The 5000-nt window shown below is 50.6% G+C and overlaps 1 long non-coding RNA gene across 2 annotated transcripts in view; it reads right to left on the bottom strand.

Moving 5' to 3' along the window:
* LOC125041693 overlaps positions 1-5000 on the bottom strand; it is a 214850-nt gene that overhangs the window by 25561 nt on the left and 184289 nt on the right. Inside the window, exon 4 of one of the 2 annotated variants that reach the window (XR_007116320.1) lies at positions 1851-1889. The exons of the other annotated variant lie outside the window; for it this stretch is intronic. This is a non-coding gene — a long non-coding RNA (uncharacterized LOC125041693). The remainder of the gene's footprint in view (positions 1-1850; positions 1890-5000) is intronic. 2 annotated transcript variants of the gene reach the window in all.

Genomic DNA, 5000 nt, shown 5'->3' with positions numbered 1-5000 from the left:
GGGGGGAGGGGGAGGTTAGGGGAGGGGGGAGGGGGAGAAGGAGGGAAGGAGTAGGGGGAGGGAACAGCCGGGGAAATAGGAGGAAGGAAGGGTTAAGGTGACGGAAAGGGAAAGGGAGAGGGAGAGTGAGAAGAGAATAGAGGAAAGGAGAGATAAAAGAAAAACTAAGACAAAGGAGAGATAGAAGCAAGATTAAGAGAAAGGGTGACAAAAAGGACAGAAGAAAGATCAAGAGCAAGGAAGAGAGTATAAAAGCACACCGAAGAGAATTACAAAAGAGAGAAAGAGACGTACAGAGGAGAGAGAAAGAGTGGAGAGAGAAAGAAGTGGATGGACGTAATAAAGACCTTTTTTTCTTATTTCCTCAAGAACTGTTGTCTCGCGGACGTCTGACAGTACAATAGGCGGAGAGTGAAAGGGGTGATAGAAGGAAGGAGGAAAAGTGGGGTCGGTGAAAATGAGAAGAATGGAAGAGAAGAAAAGGACAAAATAATGGGAAATTGGGAGGGAGGGAGGGAGGGAGGGAGGGAGGGAGGGAGGGAGGGAGGGAGGGAGTGGAGGGGAGGGGAGGGGAAGGGAGGGAGAGGGAGGGAGGGAGGGAGGGGAGGGAGGGAGGGAGGGAAGGAGAGAGAGAGAGAGAGAGAGAGAGAGAGAGAGAGAGAGAGAGAGAGAGAGAGAGAGAGAGAGAGAGAGAGAGAGGAGAGAGGGGGGGGGGGGGGAGAGGGAGAGGGGAGAAGGAGGGAAAGGGAGGGACGGAGGGAGGGAGGGACGGAGGGAGGGAAGGAGAGAGAGAGAGAGAGAGAGAGAGAGAGAGAGAGAGAGAGAGAGAGAGAGGGAGGGAGGGAGGGAGGGAGGGAGGGAGGGAGGGAGGGAGGGAGGGAAGGAGAGAGAGAGAGAGAGAGAGAGAGAGAGAGAGAGAGAGAGAGAGAGAGAGAGAGAGAGAGAGAGAGAGAGAGAGAGAGAGAGAGAGAGAGAGAGAGAGAGAAGAGAGAGAGACAGAGAAAGAGAGAGAGAGAGAGAGATCGACGGAAGGAAGGAGGGAATCCGACCTTCCAATATTACAAGCAAACGGCAACGAAATTTCCCCCATTCAAGCAGTAAGCCCAAGCCATCCTTCCGCTTCCCCCAACCCTCTCACTCCCTCTCCCCCACAGCCTCCCACTTCCCCAACCCCCCGACGCCCCTCGCCCCACACCCCCTCCCTTACCCTCCCGCCAGCATAGCCTGCTACGGCGGGTCGGCGGCCCAGCGAAATATCAGACAACACACCGGGCCTCGCAACCTCGTCCTCGACCTCAAACTCAGCCACAAACAACAACACCTCGACCTCAAACTCAGCCACAGACAACACCTCGACCTCAACCTAAGCCACAGACAACACCTCGCCCTCGACCTCAAACTCAGCTACAAAGAACACCTCGTCTTCGGCCTTAAACTCGGCCACAAACAAAACCTCACACAAGATCTCATTTTCCTCATCAGCGTCTCGACCTTTAAATTTAACCTCGAGCTTGACCTTAGTCTCAAACTCACCCTCGACCTTAGCTATAACCTCACCCTCGACATCAACCTTAGCTATAACCTCACCCTCGAACATAGCTATAACTTCACCCTCGACCCCGAGTTCAGCTCCCTCTCGACCCAGACCGCTTCCGTCACCTGCTCCCCCTACACCTCTACCTCCTCCTTGAAGACCTCCCCCCCAACCTCTACCTCTCAAGAACGGATCCTCCTCGACCTAAAACCACAGACTTTACCTGCATCTTTCTCCCTCTTCCTCCCATCTTATTTCCTTCTAATTAATCAATAATTCATTCCAACCTCGACCTTAACGGCTATTATGAAGTTACCTGAGGGCTCCTAAGCAGCTACTCCCACCAACACGGTACCTGGAACGAAACATTAAGAAATTAATCAAATGCATTAAGAAATTACGTCGATCAAATCACAGCCTAAAAAAAAAAAAAAAATCTCAGGTCCGCATTCCTCATCGAACACAATATGAAAATTTATCCCGCAAATATGTCATTATCTGTGACGTCACGGGGGGAAGCGATAAGTTGGGTGGAAGGACACATTGGAAAATATAAAAGCATTGACGAATCGGAAATCAAATCCACGTGTGTAAGGGCATAGACGTGACTGAGAAGTGATGCGTGTGGACGACTGATAGATTTAAAGGGGAAGAAAGTTTGGGAATAAGAGAGGGAGAGATGAGGAGGAGAGATGGAAAAATGGTGGGAAAATGAGAGAGAAAAAAAGGAGATACATAGAGTGAAAGAGAGAGAGAGAAAAAAAATAGATAGATAGATAGATAGATAGAGAAGGGGGAGGAGAGAGAGAGAGAGAGAGAGAGAGAGAGGAGAGAGAGAGAGAGAGAGAGAGAGAGAGAGAGAGAGAGAGAGAGAGAGAGAGAGAGAGAGAGAGAGAGGGAGAAAGTTTAAAGTTTAAAGTTTAAAGTTTAGTTTTGATTCCATTTGTAACAATGGATATTCTTGGTGTGACATACTGTCTGTTTCATTTTGCTTCTAAACTATCCCCTGTGTGCAAGGAATGGCCGGGGTTACCATCCACTGGCGGCGAGGGATTCGAACGCAGGTCAGCAAGATTCCTAGACGAGAACGCTACCGCTGCACCACACAGAGAGAGAGGGAAAGAGAGAGAGAGAGAGAGAGAGAGAGAGAGAGAGAGAGAGAGAGAGAGAGAGAGAGAGAGAGAGAGAGAGAGAGAGAGAGAGAGAGAGAGAGAGAGAGAGAGAGAGAGAGAGAGAGAGAGAGAGAGAGATGTAGAGAGAGAGAAAAAATAGAATACCATAACGAACGAAAAAAACAATAAAAAAACATAAAAAAACGAAAAAGTAAAAACGGAAAACAGACTAGTAAAACGACACGTAAAAACACACACAAAAAAGCAACCCCTTCACAGCCCACGTCCCGCTTCCCAATTTTAGGGCCCCCGCGCTGCCCGGACGTTCAATCACCTTATTCAAATAGCGGCGGGAAAGGGTCTCTCGAGCGCCGCCTCCCGCGCCCTCGGGTCTAGGAGGTGATCGAGCCCCTTATAAATAAAGAAAAGAAAAAGAAAAGAAAAAACGATTCTTCTCTCTCTGTTCTTCCTTTTTTTTTATTACGTCGAGGGCTGTAGTTGTGACAAGGGCTCGAGGGAGGGGTCAGGTGGTGCCTCAGGGTGCCACATGGCTCCTGACACACCTTCTGTCGGGGTCATGGAGGAGGAGGAGGAGGAGGGAGAGGGGGGAGGTAGGGAAGTAAGGGGGGGGGGAGGGAGGCGGGAGGGTGAAAGGGGAAGGGAGGGGGGGAGGAAGGGGGGAGGAGGAGGATGGAGGACGGGGAGGAGGGGTAGGGGGAGGAGGGGGGAGGGGAGGGGAGGAGGCGGTGGGAGGAGGAGGGGAGAGCGAAAGGGGAGTGGGGGAGAGGGGGAGGGGAGGGGGAGGAGGAGGAGGGCAGGGGCGCCGGAGGAAAGAGGAGGGGGCAGGAAGCAAAAGGAGGAAGGAGGATAGGAGGAGGAAGACGAGGAAGAGAAAGGAGATAAAAAGGAACAGAAAAAAAGGAAATATAAGAAAGAAAAGGAAAAAAAAAAAAAAAAAAAAAAAAAAAAAAAAAAAAAAAAAAAGAAGGAAAAGGCAAATGAGAGACAAAAGAAGGCAGAGGAAAACAGGAGTAGAAGAGAAGGATAACAGAGGGAAATAGGAAAAGAGAAAGAGAAGAGGAGGAAAAGAGGAGGAGGAGGAGGAGAGAAGGCGAGAGGGAGGAGGGAGGGATCCTCTTGCGGTCAGGAGGTGCCTTGTAACAGCGGCGATGAAAGACAGGCGATAAAAATAAGAAACTAAAATAAGAAAATAAGAAAGGTTGCAAAGGTGGGGTTTGTGACCTGGCAAATGTTGCAAAGATTTATGTCAATTTCCATAACACGATCGCTGTCGTAATGTGTGGGGAGAGGAGGGAGGAGAGCGAGAGAGCGAGAGAGGAGAGTGGAGGAGAGAGGGAGGAGAGAGAGGAGAGACGATGGAGAGAGAGAGAGGGAGGAGAGAGAGATGAGTAGAAAGAGAGAGAAGAGAGAGAGAGAGAGAGAGAGAGAGAGGAGAGAACGACGAAGGTGAGAGAGAGAGAAAGAAAGTCGAGGAAGAGAGAGAGGAGAGAGAGAGAGAGAGACGCGAGAAGAGGTGGAGAGAGAAGAGAGAGAGAGAGAGAAGAGAGAGGAGAGAGAAGAGAGAGAGAAGAGAGAAGAGAGTAAGAAAGAAAGAAAGAAAGAAAGAAAGAAAGAAAGAAAGAGAGACAAAGGAACGGAGGAAAGGTAGGTACTGACTGGTCGTCAGGCCAGTGTTATTGCTATTCAACACTATTTATGCAAGCGATACCATGCAAAGTACCCGACTGTGGTAGCTTTGGATGTTAAGGTCCGAGTGTGGTGAATACGAGGCACTGATGACAGGTTAACAGGTAGGGAAGGAAGGTGCCAGATGCCTCTATGCGTGATGAGCGGTTGGTCTACACCATGGAATTTGCACCTCTAAAAGTACAGGGCAGATGGCACGTGAGGCGAGGAGGATGTGTTCAAAGTTGGTCACGGGGAGGGATGGGAGGGGAGGGAAGGAGAGGAGGGAAGGAGAGGGAAGGCAGGAAGGGATGGGAGAGGAGGGATGGCGGGAGTGGGAGGGGGGGAAAGGAAAGGACGGGGAGGAGGGGAAGGAGGGAGATGGAAGGACGGGCAGGGGGGGGAGGGAGCGGGGAGGTAAACGGGAGGGAGGGAGGGGGGGTGGGGGAGGAGGAGGGCGAGGATGGAGGAGGAGGGTGAAATAATGACAGCATAGGTTGGGTAAAAGGGTTTTAGAAAATACAGAAATAAAAATTGAGTGAACACGAAAGAGTGGTATCTAGATGGAGAGAGAGAGAGAGAGGAGAGAGAGAGAGAGAGAAGACGAGGAGAGAGAGGAGGAGAGAGGAGGAGAGAGAGTGAGGAGAGATGAGTGATGAGAGAGGAGA

Source organism: Penaeus chinensis, chromosome 31 (genome assembly GCF_019202785.1).
Source record: "Penaeus chinensis breed Huanghai No. 1 chromosome 31, ASM1920278v2, whole genome shotgun sequence".
NCBI classification, from domain to species: domain Eukaryota; kingdom Metazoa; phylum Arthropoda; class Malacostraca; order Decapoda; family Penaeidae; genus Penaeus; species Penaeus chinensis.
The sequence above is the reverse complement of the archived record's forward strand: the minus strand, read 5'-3'. Positions and strand labels throughout refer to the sequence as shown.